Here is a 15,666-nt window from a genome sequence, read left to right on the forward strand (position 1 = left end):
GGTTTTGAAAGGAATAATTTATATGTTGTGTAAATCTAATGGTAAAGATTACAATTACATTTTCATTCCAGTTTGTTACACAACATTTCTCAGTCCAAGAGTTTTGTATACTTAGTGTTTGCAAGCCATTGTATCTTAGATTATGCTTCAAAGAACATTAGAATTTACCTTATTTGGCCACGGTAATCATAGACAATTTCCTCTCCAGGTTTTATGTCGGTCATTGCAAATAAACAGAGATGGGGCTTCCCTCCAACTGTTAGCCTTTTCATTTTGCTGTTCGAATTGATGTGGTCATTGTTGACAAATCTGGCAAGTGATTCAGTGTTTGCTGCATCAATACTAGACAAATAGAAACATATTTCTTAGGCTTTTTGCTAAACCAACTATTCTATTAGCCTACAGTATCACTGTACAAATATACATTTTCCAGTGATAAATGCTGTTATGTTCACAATGAAATATACCAAAAGACTGCATTTTAAACCTATATTTTAGATGCAAGTAATTCATGTTAGCAGCCAATACAACTACAGATATTATGTCACTCCTCCAGAGCCCGCCCTATTCAGACATCTGGATATCTGCCCTGCTAAAATCGTGCACATGCAAAATCTTCTTGCAACCTCCGGAGGTGGAACCCCCATGTGGAGAACCAAATTAAATATTACTTTGTCAATAATTAATGGGAGCTCTGAATGACTACCAAACAATCTACCAGTATATGCAAAGCAATTAAAATGTCACTGTGCAAAAATATTTGAACAGACATGCCTCTTTAACAACACTAGCTTTGGTTCCAGATGGTGAATCTGATTACATGATAATATAGTTTTTTGGCAACGCCCTATGTTTGGCCACTTTAATAGTACCAAAAATTATAGGTATGAAGTTCTTGCTTCTGTAAGTTAAGACTTTCATAATGTTACAAAGTCAGAACCAGACTTACCACCACAGTTTCCCATAAAAACTTAGGTCAAACATGAAAACATTAAGGGCATCACTGTATTGTATTCTTCTTCTTTTGCTCTCATCAGATGTAATAAAGTCCCCTCTGTATTCCAGCAGGAAGTCTCCTTTTCCAAAGTACCTATTGCTGAATACTCCATGACCTACACAGGAGAAAAAAGTAGTTAACATTAATTAATGTACTATATTCTACTGTGCTCTACTGTTGATGTCTATGATTGGCATAGGTGTGTTATGATCTGGAACAAAATGTGTGTTAGCACGGTGCTCAAATTTATTTCGCCAGTTTGTATTAGAATGAGGACAAGAACATAATGACCAGCATATACTGTGAAAAAGGCTGTGTTTCCATATTAATGGCCATGGTTTTGGAACAGGATGTCCAACAAGCTCACATAGGTGTGATCATAGACATAATAAAGAGTAGACGCCGCATTGGCTGCTGGGCGCGAGAAATACGGCCGCCATCTGTTGTGGAAATTTCTATATACAATGTATTCTAGGTACAGGAATGTGTGGGATCTGGGATTTGCATAGGGGACATCTATTGTCTGTCCAGATGGAGATCAATGGGTTTTAGGACAGGATAGGAGAAGATACAACAGGGGGCAGTAAGGTCAGTTGGCCCCTTTGGGTAAACACTACAGTAAACATGACAGGAAGGATAAGTTGGGGGAAGATAGCATTTGATAGAACAAAGGGAAGGTGTTTGATTGACATGAAACAGATGGCAGCATCTTACCACACCCCTTTTTCCTATGTGATATATACGGTTGAATGAGCTATATTAGTTAGAGGCTCCTCAGACGATTATGTTTGCGTAAGCGGTTGACGCGTCTCTCATAATAGTCTCTGTGCATAATAATTAATAAAACGGTTATGATGTACAAAGAGAACTTTGTTTCTGTGTCCCTTACTCCGAGTGTCGATACATGGAATTACCATCACACATCTTTGACCGGTCATACTCCTAGTGGCGTAGCAGCAGAAACAACGATGCCAGAGCATTGTGCAGCATATTCCTGCTCAAATCGGCGGACCATCGAAAGCAGGGCTCGTGGGATTACTTTTCACAAGTAAGATTTAACATTACCGTACTATTTTGGGACTAGAATATTACCAGAGAGTTGAGAAGGAGCAAGTATCTTTGATATTACTGTATTGAAATTGTATCCAGCTAGCTAGGCTATGTTTACTGCACCAGCCGTTGTTCACCCAGCGAACTGAGACTTGATAAGTCATATTCTATAACACTGACTTAGATTACAACTGACACAAGAATGCTATTGTACAAATAAAAGTGGCACAGACTGTATCATATATAAAAGATGGTATTATCATTGTTGGGCAGTACTAGCTTAGCTAGTAACTTAGTATTTTGGTGGTAGCTTCAGTATTTCCAGAATCAAGTAACTTTTCAGTAGTAATAAGTCCTTTTATTTACCAAGTAGCTTGGCCACACAAGCTACTTTTTTCTTGTCATGTGAAATTAGCACAACTTAAAGTAGTTTCCTATGTAGTGAACTAGCCTACTGCTGTGTTTGTGTTACTTAGCTTGCTACATTTGACTGGGTGGTAGCTTTTGTGTAGTGAAGCTTTATTATTGGCAGGGTAACTAATAGCTTAGCTCACTACAATTTCCAAGTAGCTTGCCCAACACTGTATTATTCACATGAAATTCACCCTAACAAAAGTAAGATACCGCTCACGTCTCATACACACCCCACTTAAAATAAAGGCTTTGGTTCATTATAAACAGATATCCATTAAAGTATTAGTTTTGTTTGAAGAAAGGTTCTAAGAAACTTGAAGGAAGAAATAAGCTTGACCTCCTTTTGAAATGTTTTTGTGTAGACTCTCCCAAATCTTCTGTTTTAATTTTGAAGGTTTCCCAAGGACAAAGATATGAGGAAGAAGTGGGAAGTAGCTTTGAGGAGAGAAGGATTCACTGCAAGTGTGTCAACAGTGCTTTGCTGTCAACATTTTAAGCAGGGAGATTTTGATAGGTCGAGTCAGATTGTCCGACTCCGAGATGGTGTTATTCCATCCGTCTTCAGCTTCCCAGTTCACCTCCAAAGAGTAGGTGTATCATCATAAGGCTATTAGCATTCATAAATTGAAATAGTATGTTATCAATCACAGGGCAGGGTGAGATACTTATCCCTTTATAAATATATTATATATAAAGTATTATGATTCTTCATTTTACTTTCTAAAGTGCAGGGCTACGTCTACCTCCAGAAGAGCTGAAGAAAGCCTGTCCGTGGCCTCTCAGGATTCCCAAGAAACGGCAACCTCAGACCCACAACCTCAGCCTAATGATGTGAATATTTCTACTTTAAACATCATATCATAATGTTCCTAGACATATTAAAATCTCACTTGTTTGCTGCCACTCATATTAAACACACTCACAAATAAACCTATATACACAATTGAAGACACATTGAACATGCATTCCTGACACACACACACACACACGGTGCTGGCAGTGGCTTTGACAGGTGATGACTATAAGAGAGAATGTGGGCTGTAAACTAGTGGTGTCAAACTGATGTTTGTGAAGTGAAACATTACTCAAACCATGTTCATCCCTCTTTCTACTAGGATCATGGCTATGCCCTGCCTGCGTCTCCTACCGCTCTTAAGACCAGACTCAATGAAGCCTTGGCAAGAGTGGAAAGAGTGGAAAGAGTGGAGCGAGAGAAGAAGAATGCCATGGCAAGAGAAAATAGGGCAAAGTCCACAGTCTTTTGGGGGAGTTGAGGGAAAATAACCTCATTAATGAAGAGCTCAAAGAAAAGCTTGAATTCTACTCCGGTAAGACAAAATTAGCATCTTTGAAATTAATGTACATGTTATTCTTTCTTTCTTTAATAAACTCCTTAGTTATTATCTAAAGGGGACGTATTCATTTTAAATCATAACATTTCAGATCTTCAGATAGACCTCATGGCAAAGCAGGGCCATGAGTACACAAAGGACTACAAAGAGTTTGCGCTCACGCTCCATCTACATGGTCCAAAGGCATACAAATACCTCAGAGAGACTCAACATTTTCCCCTCCCACATCCACATACATTACAAAGGTAGGATCAATGTTGTCCAATTGAATTTTTGGAAATGACAGATGCAAACACGTTAAATAGCTTCTTTTCAAAAAAAAATTACAGGTGGCAGCGTTCGGTGGATGACAAGCCTGGCCTGAACAAGATGATGCTGGATATGCTGGAGAGAAGATGCCAGGGCTAAATATGGATGTGTTTCGCTCATGTTGGATGCCATGTCCATCAGAAAACATGTGCAGTATAATCCACATACCCAGTCGATGTCTGGTTTTGTAGACATGGGTGATGGAATCAGTGAGACTGATGTTGCTACTGAGGCTCTTGTGTTCATGGTGGTTGGCCTACAGGGACATTGGAAGGCTCCCATTGCTTACTTCCTGACCAAGTCTCTCTCTCCAGAAACACAAAGGGTCCTTCTCATTCACTCTTTGGAGGAGTTGCATGCACGGGGCATCCGGGTGGTATGTGTAACAATGGATGGGCATGCCTCCAATGTCAGCATGTGCAACCAACTTGGGTGTGAGCTGAAGGGAGACCCACAAGAGGTGCTTCAAACCAGTTTCTCGCATCCAGTGACTGGTGAGAATGTATTTGTAATGATGGACGCTTGTCACATGCTCAAGTTGGCACGTAATATGTTGCAGGTAAATGATGATCGTTGTAGACCTATTTGTACAAATTATGCCTCTGCTGCTAAAAGTTATATTTAAATATTGTTGTCTGGCCATTTGCACAGTTATGGCTGGACGTGATGATCAATATTTTGCTCTTTGTACTTGCTGAGTAGTGACTGATACTTACTCTGCAGGCATACAGTCCAATTGCATCGACCACTGGACATATCAGTTGGAGGTACATCAATCATCTCAATGATGTGCAAAAAAAGATGGACTGCATGCTGCCAATAAAATTACAGACAAACATGTCTACTTTGAGAACCACAAGATGAGGGTGTCCCTGGCTGCACAGACACTGAGTCGATCCGTGTCAGTGGCTCTCCGCACAATGAGGGATCTTGGGTACTCTCAGTTTAAGGACTGTGAGGCAATGGCAGAATTCATTGAGGTAATACAATTAGTGATTATAGAATCAAGTACATGTTTTTATTTTTATAATTCATCGGAGTGGTAAAGCTCTGTGAAATGAGCTGTATTACAAAGCATACCTATGGAAAGAAGCAAGTCAAGCAAATACTAATACTTGCATGTTTACTCGTTGAGCATACAGTTTAGAAATATGCACTGTGTTCTTTGTATATTTTGAATAGATGAGTATTGATTTCCACTAACTTATACCTAATGAAACCCTGTAATGATAGTGATTTTAGATGCTGATATTTCTTTATAGATTATTGACAGGCTGTTTGATACCATGAATGGACGCAATCCTCGTGCCAAAGGATTCAAAGCTCCCTTGGGTGCCTTGAATTGGAGAGGAAAGCATTTTTGTCAAGAGCCAGGGAGTACTTGCTCACTTTGGTGACAAAAGATGAAACACCCCTTCACCGATCTAAGAGGTCTATTAAAATAGTGCTTGTTAAGTTCATGGCATGGGTTCGACACTCTGTTCCCCCTATGCATCGAGTTCCTAAGATGCTCCGTTGTTCTGTTATGCATCGACTTCCTAAGATGCTCCTAACTGCTTCAGTTGTGTTTGTCTGAATTTTGTATTCAGTGTTTTTCAGGTCCTAGATGCTTCTAAATGGTATGTATTACACAACATCAACTTTATGCAGGTGTCAGAAAGATGGTATGTATGTTGATATGATATCTTGTTTAAATGTTTTTCAATATGTAGTTTTGTTTCTGTTGGAATTATCTTGTATTCAGTGTGTTTATCAGGTCTAGATGTTTCTAAATGGTATGTATTACACAACATCAAGTACATGTCGGTGTCAAAATGGTAGGTATTGCATGTGTTGTTTTCAAGTTATCCCAGTTCTGCAATTACATTGTTCCAATTTAATGTTCCTTTGTCTACAAGTATACAGTATAAGTTAAACAAGAAACGGATCCCATTCCTAAAAACATGGATGCAAACTAATTATCTATCTGGTAGCTGTTTACCATTTTCATTCTCTGAGTTTGCACCCCTGTGATAGGCACTCAAGACTGGGTGATTACACATTACTGATGGATGTGATGGAACATTCACTTTACTGCTTTGAATTAACAAAATCACATGGGGCTTTCTTTGGGTGTTCTTTTTCTCGCCATGATCAGAGTAATACAACTTTTTTCTTTTGCAGGCACTTGTCGGTCATCGGATTTTTCATCAATATCGACATGTTGATGCTGATGATTCCTGAACTGCTCAAAGTTCAGCGGTATGTGCTCACCTACAGGTTAAGCCAAGATCACTTGGAGCTCCTATTTAATTCCATCAGAGCGGGCTAGTGATTCCATCACAAGGCACAGTGAAGGTTTGATTTTATTATCTTGTTTTTTTAAATTATTTTAATCTTTGTATATTAAGGTTGCTTTGTTCTGTTTTGTTTGGTGTCTTTGAGCACTGTGTAATGTATTTTTATTAATTGTTATTTTAATAAGGTGCTGAGAGCTGCAGAGAGGGTGATCCGCCAAGCTTCACCGATGCAAGCTCCTAAGGTGTCGACAGTCACACACATCGTCCGGGAGGAGATTGGAACGGAGGATGTTTTTCTGCTTGGGGAACACATTGAGGAGACACAGTTTGGCATCGACAACCATAATTCTGATTTGTTGTCATTGGTTGTGTCTGTGTTTATCAAAATAAGGCTGCACCACATTGCCAAACTCACCTCTCTTGAACTGCAGAAAGGGAGCACGAGGAAGAAGCTCTGCAAAACTGTCCTCTTACAGGGGTTTTAGAGCATGTGTGTGTGGTTCCACGACAATTGTAAGTGTTGGTGGCTCTGTAAATACCTCTGATTGTTTTTTGTTTCATGAACTCTACCTTCCTGGTGTGTCTTCAGGAATAAAAATGTTGTTCTCCTTTGCCTTACACTGGGTTTGCGAGATTTTGTATTGTGAAGTTTATCTTTACATTGTGATTGTCTTAACCCTGATCTCTTTCCCTCGGGGTTCTGTAAAACACTTTGTAACTGTGTTTTGAAAATTTCTACATTAAGTTTGCAGACTTTTCAAGGGAGTTTCAACAAAGCAAATGTGCAGTTTAAATACAGACTGTCACTTTTCATTTCATCCTGCTATTTTAGACAGAGTACTGGGACCTGTGTGTGTATGTTGGGAGGGGGGCTGCGAAATGAGAGAGAGAATATATAATATATCTGAATTTACTGCCACTATTTATACATTAGGTGTTTCAATCAGAATGATAGTCAAACTGGAAATGTCCCTGTTTTTCTCCCTTTTGAGAATTATGCTCCCAGTTTTGATCTTGGAATTTCTAGTCACTATATCAGAATATTCTATTACTGTTAAGCCCACTATGAATATTAAAATACGCCGAACCATGTGTCCTTATCATAGCTACATGTCTGACCTTTGCAGCGAAAAAAAACGCGTGAAAATCAGTAAGGTCACTGAGGTATGATTAATTAAATGCGCTGACAGCTCATTTCACCTGCCAAAACAGATTACACTGAGTGGCGCGGCTGACTGGTCCAATATGGCGGCCCCATGACCCGTCAGCGCCAGTAGGAAGTAGCGGTTGATGCGGCGTCTACTCTTTATTATGTCTATGGGTGTGATGGTCAGGTGTCCACATACTTTTGGCTATCTAGTGTATGTGGACTGGAATTTCAGCCACAACCACTGATTACAGGTGAATTTAATTGAGCACACAGCTATGAAATCTCCATTTACTGTGACTGTCAGTTCATCAGTATCTCACCCTGCTAAAGGGTGCTAAAACCAATCAACTTTCAGTGCTGTTTTAGTGAAGCTGAAATGTCTAGGAGAAACAACAGGAGAGCCATGTTTTTAATGCCATATTGCCCAGCCCTACCTCACTGTGCCAAAAATAGAGGGTGTTTGACATTTCAGAAAACTCTATTGAGATTACCCAAATATAAACTGTTCTTGTTGAAATGTAAATGTAATGTTCTGGTCAATAAACAGGTTTTTAGAACACAATTTTATCCCTGCATTTTAATGCAGAATCCTGTGTTACCGAGACCTCTACCCTCTATACATTTCAGTGTTTTGTTCAGATGTAGTAAGCATGGTCATAAGTCAAAATGAAAGACTGTAAAACTCACCTTTAAAGAGGTTAATGAACTTCTTTAGAAAACCATCTTTGTCCAGTGCATTGGAAATTTAATATAGTGCATCTTGTTCAGGATTTCTGCCCCTTCCTCCTCTCCTTTCTTTGAGGCTCATTGTTGTTTATATGTTCCTAATCAATGAAAAGCAAATGCTACCGTTAATTATGGATTCAAAAACATATAAACAAGAGAATATTAGAGATGACAAATCAACATTACATACAATGCTTAGGCTGCCACCGTTTAAAACTACATTTGCAAAATGCCCAACCTCACATGGCTAACAAATAAAATAAATAAAAATAAAAAACACCATACTAGACAGTCAGCCAGAATTGCTAACGTTACAGCACTCTCGATTCTGACCAGAAGATGTTGCAAACTCGTATGGCTCAAGTAAAAAGATCATGCCAGAATTCTATGCCTCAGTGTATGCATGCCTCCTTTTCTAATGTTGCAGAATTGATGACATGCTGCCGCAAAATGCAAGTTGGGTTTATCAGAGTTACTTGAATTGTGAGAGCCCTAGCTACTGATATGACTTTCAAAGGCACTTAACGCCTGAACAGTGCCTTAAAATAACACCCATAGGCAAATGATCATTAACACAACAATGCTTTCTGTTGTCGAGCGCTGATATTAAAGACCTATTCACCAATATCGCAGTGTCATGGATAGATCACCTAATGTTTATCAAGGGTTATGATAGTGTAAGTCTTCCTTAGGTTATCCCACATTTAATTTAATAGTTGCTATTACTACTGTCACGTCCTGGCTGTGCCCCTAGCCATCTCTGCGCTGGGCTCGGGGCATAGCCAGGACAGGACAGGAGGTGGCCTTTAGCCACCTCTACTCCTTTTTTTGGTTTCCCCAATTGGAGGCAGGTGTTAGTTATTGCCTCCAATTGGGGACCCTATTTAAGTTTAGTTTGTAGGCTCCGAGGCGTGGTTCATTTTGGTTTTGTTTATCCTGTGTAAGGAATACCCACGTCACTGGTTGCTGCCTTTTGTTTTGTTGGAGTCCTTCTTTCTTTTTTCATTAAACATGGATTACCTTCCCTACCTCTACTCTGCGCCTGTGTCCTTTTCATCCCACGACCGTGACAGAATGAACCACCACAAAGAGACACGGCAGAAATGGACGTTAGGGGAACTCCTCGGTTGGCCTGACAGCGACACTGAGGAGGAGGAGAACCCCTACCGTCCCCTGCGGCACACCGGGCCAACACAGCATCCACCCAAAAGGAGACGTCGACAGAGGCGACGGAAGCAAACCTCTGTGTGTCCTCCCCAAGAATTTCTGCCCGGGGGCAAGCGGAGTGGAAGGACGGGGCCGTGCCACCCATGCTCACGTGTGGGGTGGTCCAGGTGCCCCAGCCCTGCCCGGTGCCAGCTCCTAGGCGTCGGGCAACAACGCCGGTGGGGCCTATGAGGGCTTTCCCAGATGTAGGGAGATGTGAGGACTGGTGGGGCTATCGGGACCCGCCGTACCGGTTCTCGCAGCCAGCGCCCCCCGCTGCCCGGGAGCCGCAGCCAGCGCCCCCCACTGTCCGGGAGCCGCAGCCAGCGCCGCCAACGCCCCCTGCTGCCCGGGAGCCGCTGCCAGCGCCCCCCGCTAACTGGGAGCCGCAGCCAGCCCCACCAACCTAATTGTACTGCCCTCCCCTTGTCTGTCAGCATGCTCGGGCCCACTCGAAATATTCCTACCTGTGTGTGGGTGTGCTGTGGTAGTGACCTGTGCTCGTGTATATATGGGGGGGGTGGCTACGGGGATGTGAGGTGTGGGACGAGTTAACTGGGTGAATGGGGGTTCTTGGGGTGGCGGAGAGTCGTTAGTGTTTGATTTTTTGCTTGTGGTTGCTGTTATTTCCATTTTTCTTTTGGGTCGTTGTTCTTTGGGGGTGACTGGTTGTTGTGGAGTGTTCTGGTTCAGTTGTTCTTCGTCTTCGGGAGGGTGGGTGATTTTCTGTTTCTTCTGTTTCGCTTTTTATTGTCAGTCTGGGTTTTTGTGTGGTATGGCTACTGGGGTCCTGAGTGTGTTCAAATTCTGTGAATAGTGGCAGTGAGTGTGGGTAGTCCGGGGCGGGAAGGGACATGGACAGGGGCGATACCGGGGACCCAAGGCTGGACATGGTACTGGTTGTCGTGTTGTCGTTGTGGTGTTCTGGTCTGTCTGAATTGTCACTATTGTCGTCTTCTGATGATGATGATAGGGCTGGTATTATTTCCGGTGAAGGTACTGTTTCTGGTGCAGTGGGTAGTTCTGGTACAATAAGTGATTCTGGGTCGTGTGTTGGTGCTGGTTCTGGGGGTGTACTGTGCTGTGGTGCTGGGTCTTCTGGCGTTGGTGTTGGCTCCGGTTGTGCCCCTCTTTGGGAACGAGTCCTGTTGGCATAAGAGGTTGGGCAGTTTCTAAAAACATGCCCCTCGTTCCCGCAGAGGTTGCACTTCCTTTGCTCTGTGCAGTCCTTGGTGAAATGTTCGTCTCCACAGTTCTTGCACCGGATTACTGTGCAGTTTGCTGCGAGGTGCCCTGTTGCCCCGCAGTTCCTGCACAGTTTTGGCATACCATAATAGAACACCTGCCCCCTGTTGTTCCCAAGCATGATGGTACTGGGCAGGTGTTTGATGGTTCCAGCTGGGTCCCGTCTAAGCGTGATATTGCACTTTCTCGCCCCTGTCCATATCCCGTCCTCGTCCCGGATCTGTCGGACGTCGGAATCTACCTGTGCATGTCGTGCTAACCATGTGCGTATGTCGTATTCTGTGACTGTCTCGTTGTAGAAGATGATGGTAACTGTTTTCCTATCTGGTTCGGTGATTGGTTCTATGTGAAATCTATTCAAAATGTTGCTGTGTCTATCTTCCCTAGTCTTGTGCCAAAATGTTGTTAAGTGTTCTGGTGTCTTAAAGCTAATCTCAAAAATTTCTCGCGGGCCCGGCAGCTTAAACAGACAATTTAAATCCCCAGGGGAATAGCCTAGCTCATGCTGGATAACCGATCTGCTCAACTCCAGTCTCTGCATCGGTGGTTGTTCTTCTGTTTGTCTTTTTCTGATCATCCTAACGGCGTTGTGTCTTCTGATGGTACGGTCCATGATTCCGGTCGTGTTGGGTCTTGTAGGGTAAGGAAAGGGGAAAAGGGGGAGAGAAAAAGAGGGAGGGGGGGGAGAGGAGGGGGGAGAGGGGTTTCAGTGAGGTTTGAAATGTGGGGGTTGAGGAGATTATTGAAAGGGGAGGGTATGACAATGAAAACTTTCCTTTAGGTTGAAGGAAATCAGGCCTCTCAGGACTCCGGCTGTCCTCAGATGTTCTGGTAGCTGCGGGTCCTGGCTTGATCTGGGCTTCTTGGTCCGTTCCGGGCCTTGTCTGTGGACCAAGGGGTTCTGGCGTTTAAGCCCTTCCCTTGTCTTGAGTCCTTCTGAGGTCCGGGGTAATCCGTGGACTGGGGATTTCAGGAGGGCCGCGGTCAAGCCACTGTTACCCTCCTGCACTCCCCAGTCCTTCTTTGCCGGCCTTGTCTGTAGACTGAGGGGACTGCACCAGCCGCGGTCAAGCCACTATTACTGGTACAGTCCCTCAGTCTATCGAAAGAAGAAAAGTTTAGAAAAAGGGAGGGAAAAAGTAGCAGAGAACAAAAAGGGAGAGAAAGAAGAGAGGCGATACGCATTAGGCTCCTCCACACCAACTAGTGGTGATGAAGAGAAACCAGAGTTGTATGCTGGTCGGAGGCCTAGAATCCGGGTACACTTGTTATATTCCGGCCCAGAGTCTCGTGGGTTTGCCAGCTCGGACACTGTCGCAGGCAGGCAGCCAGTCAGCCAGACACATGGCCTCTTGACCATTATCGTTTAAAAAAAAAAAATGTTTAAGTAAAATGGAGGGAAAACTGAAAGAGGCTGAAAAAGCGCTTCGCACGCACCTAGTTCGCAAGTGCTCTTGCTAATGCTAGCTTGCTAAGTAAGGGAGAGAGTTCACAATTCTACTTTGGAGATGATATAGTGGTTCACATGTAATGTTGCCTGTGGATTTGAAACCAGACGGAAAGACACAAAATAAACCACACACACACAGACACACACACAGACACACACACACACACACACACACACACACACAGTCTCTTGACCTTTTTTCCCTTTTTCCAAGATAAACAGTGAGAACACCAGAAAAAAGTGTTAGCACCAAGTTCCCAAAAGCTCTCGTTCCTGTTAGCTTGCTTTTTGAGCAGGGCAGCGTTTTTAAGTGGGGTGAAGGTTAGTCCTTCTTCTCTTTGACAGGAAACAGAGGGTGCACCGTTCTCGGAGGTACTGCAATACCGAGCCCCGCTTCCGACTCCCTGTTCGAAAAATCCATTTAATATGTATAGTCCCCCGATGGGGGACGTATAAGATATTAAACTGATAAGAACAGATTGTTCAAGGGTGTTTATTCACCACATACACAGTACAACACCAATAACACACACAATACCCCAGCATCCCACAACACACAAATACCCTCGACCCACCCAACCATGCAAACAACTGACATACAAAGAAAAAAACAAAACACAACAATCCACCACATACCATTCCTTCAATACAATTCCCCCACTCAAACCAAATCCAACCCAACCCGCCCTCACAATAAACCCAAACCCCCCTTCCACCTTTCCCGTAGTGCATGAAAACCCCACCTCCGCACATCCCTTCTCATCCTCCCCTTTAAATCCTCCACCACCCTACGATAAATCCCTTCCACCCCCATTCCTGCACCACCCTTCACCACCCCCATCCGAGCTTCCCACAAGCACCATTTAAACAAACTAATCACCAACCACAGAAGAAAGCTATCCCGAACACTTCCATCCACCCTCCCCACCCCCCTCTCCACCCTCTCCCAAGTCACCCTAAAACCCCCCTTCACCATCTGCAAAAGACCCAGTGCCCTTGCCCACACCAACCCAGCAAAAAAGCAATCCCAAAACCCGTCTCACACTCTCCTCACCTACACACCTCACCCTCGGACACACCAGCGACCTAGCCAATCCCCGCCCATACATAACACCCCTAACCGGAAAGCATTTGTGTAAACACAACCAATGCATATCCTTTAATCTATTATCCAGCCCTCTCATCTGAACTGCCTCCCACACAGCCCCCGGGACCCCCACAACAGCAGGGGCACACACTCTCCCCACCACCACCTCATATAACTTCCTGTGATCAACCCCCACCCTCACCACATCTATCCTGACCCACCCACGCATCCATTTCGCCGCATGACGGTAGTGCCACGGCAAAAGTTCCGCCCGAGGGCCCGCATTTGACCACTCCATCACCCCCCTGGCCTGATATGAAAAATAAACTCTCAGAAAATACCCTGACGGGTGCAACACAGGCCGCGACAGCTCCTGTAACAAAAAGGAAACAAAAACCACATCCAGTTTCAAAGGAAAATCTGGAACCCCCCTCCCCCCTGACCCCACCGAGGCCATCATCCGAACCCGCGCCACATACTCATAAGTCCCACCCCAAAGAAAACCAAACACCATTCTTACCACTCCCCTTCGCATGCAGGCCGGCAACGGAAATACATACGCCAAAAATAACAATGTCGACAACACATCCACCTTCAGGACCAACACCTTCCCTACATAAGACAAGGACCTTGCTTTCCACCGCACCAACTTTTTCCCCATCGACCCCACAGCATCAGTCCAATTCAAAGACGCTGAACCAAAACACTCAAACTTAACTCCCAGTATCACCAAAGGCCCTACACAAAGTGACAAACCCCCAGGAACATCCTTTCGTCCCTTACAACAGCCAAAATACTACCCGGCACCAACAACCCCTCCACCCCAGCATCAGCCCGGATGGCATCCGCCAGCGGCTCCATGTATAAAACAAACAAAATAGCTGACAGAGGGCACCCCTGTCTGACCCCCGAGCACAAATCAAAAACATCCCCCAAATGCCCATTAATATTAACACGACACCCAGCCCCCACATACAAAGTTCTCAACCACACAACAAACCGATCACTAAACCCTAGTCGTTGTAACACCCGAAACAATGGATCAGGCCTTTGCCTGATCCATAGCCGCCACCATCAACGGTAGCCCCCGATCCTCCACCCAAGCTATAGAATCCTGCACCAACTGAAGATTCCACCTTATGGACCTCCCCTCAACCCCACAAGTCTGGTCCTCGTGAACCACAAAGGGAAGAACCACCCGCAACCTATCAGCCAATACCTTAGCCACCAACTTATAATCTACACACAACATTGTCAACGGCCTCCAATTCCCAAGGTCCGCTGCGTCACCCTTCTTAAAAAGAAGAGACAACACCCCCACCGACATTGAACCACCAAGCACCCCAGACTCCAACACAGCACACAACACATCCAACACCACAGGCCCAAGTACCCCCCAAAACTTAAGATAAAACTCAACTGGCAACCCATCCATCCCAGGCACCTTACCCTTCCCCATCCTTCGAAGAGCCCCCTCCACCTCACCCAACAAGATAGGCGCCTCCCGCATATCCTCCGGCACCCTCTGAGACAGGTGATCCAGGAACTTCGTTCCCACCCCACCGTCCACCCCCCGAACCTGAAAAAAATCCCTAAAATAATCCGTCGCAGACCCCACCATCAGGTCGGGCTTACTAACCACTATTCCCGTGGCACCCCTCACCCCAACAAAAACCTGCCTCCTCTGCCTCTCCCTAACCGAACTAAAAAACCCAGTGGAGCACGTCTCATTGGACTCAAAAAAATCTGAACACGCTTTCCGCAAGAAGACACGAGCCTCACCCTCATAAACTTCCCGCAACTGTGCCTTTAAAGAGGCACACTTCACAAAATCCATTTCCAACCCATAATTAACCGCCACATATTCCAGGTCCAAGAGTCCCTGAAGCCCCCTTACCAATTTCCTCTCAGCCCTGACCTTCCTCTTCTCAAAATCCCTCACAAACACACCAATCCTACACTTCACCACCTCCCACCACTCCAACACCCCCGCACAGAGAGGCCGAAGGCCCTGTAGCCCTTAAAAAAAAAAAAAAAAAGTCCCTCACAAACACCCCATCATCCATAACCTCAGGTCTCAGTTTCCAATACCCTCTACCAAATGTGCACCCGGGTTCCCCCAACCTAAGGAGGACACCCTCGTGATCAGAAAAGAAAACCGGCATAAGACGCCCACACATCCGACCCATCACCCGTGGCACAAAAATATAATCCAGGCATCTCGCCACACCCCGTGAGTTACGCCACGTCAGACCATCCAGAGCAGGAGCAGCCAGCAATCCCCCATCCACCAACCCTTTACTGGCGAAGAGCCCCCTAAGAGCTCCCACACTACCATCTGCCTGTGCTCCCCGCAATTCCACATTAAAGTCCCCTCCAATAATAAGGAGCCTATTTGTGG

The 15,666-nt window shown here is 44.6% G+C and overlaps 1 long non-coding RNA gene and 1 pseudogene across 2 annotated transcripts; one reads left to right on the forward strand and one right to left on the reverse strand.

Moving 5' to 3' along the window:
* Positions 1–1,927: 1,927 nt before the first annotated feature.
* LOC109615255 lies at positions 1,928–6,623 on the forward strand. Of its 2 annotated transcripts, XR_003782228.2 has the most exons (9): positions 1,928–2,045; positions 2,856–3,048; positions 3,188–3,292; positions 3,577–3,789; positions 3,905–4,058; positions 4,143–4,681; positions 4,846–5,102; positions 5,385–6,459; positions 6,587–6,623. It is a non-coding gene; the product is annotated as an uncharacterized LOC109615255 (long non-coding RNA). The 2 variants fall into 2 exon arrangements; XR_004576192.1 differs by having other exon boundaries at positions 4,846–6,459.
* A 5,905-nt stretch (positions 6,624–12,528) lies between these two features.
* On the reverse strand, positions 12,529–12,671 carry LOC114839904 (annotated as a pseudogene).
* Between the last annotated feature and the right edge of the window lie 2,995 nt (positions 12,672–15,666).

Source organism: Esox lucius, chromosome 9, assembly GCF_011004845.1.
Source record: "Esox lucius isolate fEsoLuc1 chromosome 9, fEsoLuc1.pri, whole genome shotgun sequence".
NCBI lineage: Eukaryota > Metazoa > Chordata > Actinopteri > Esociformes > Esocidae > Esox > Esox lucius.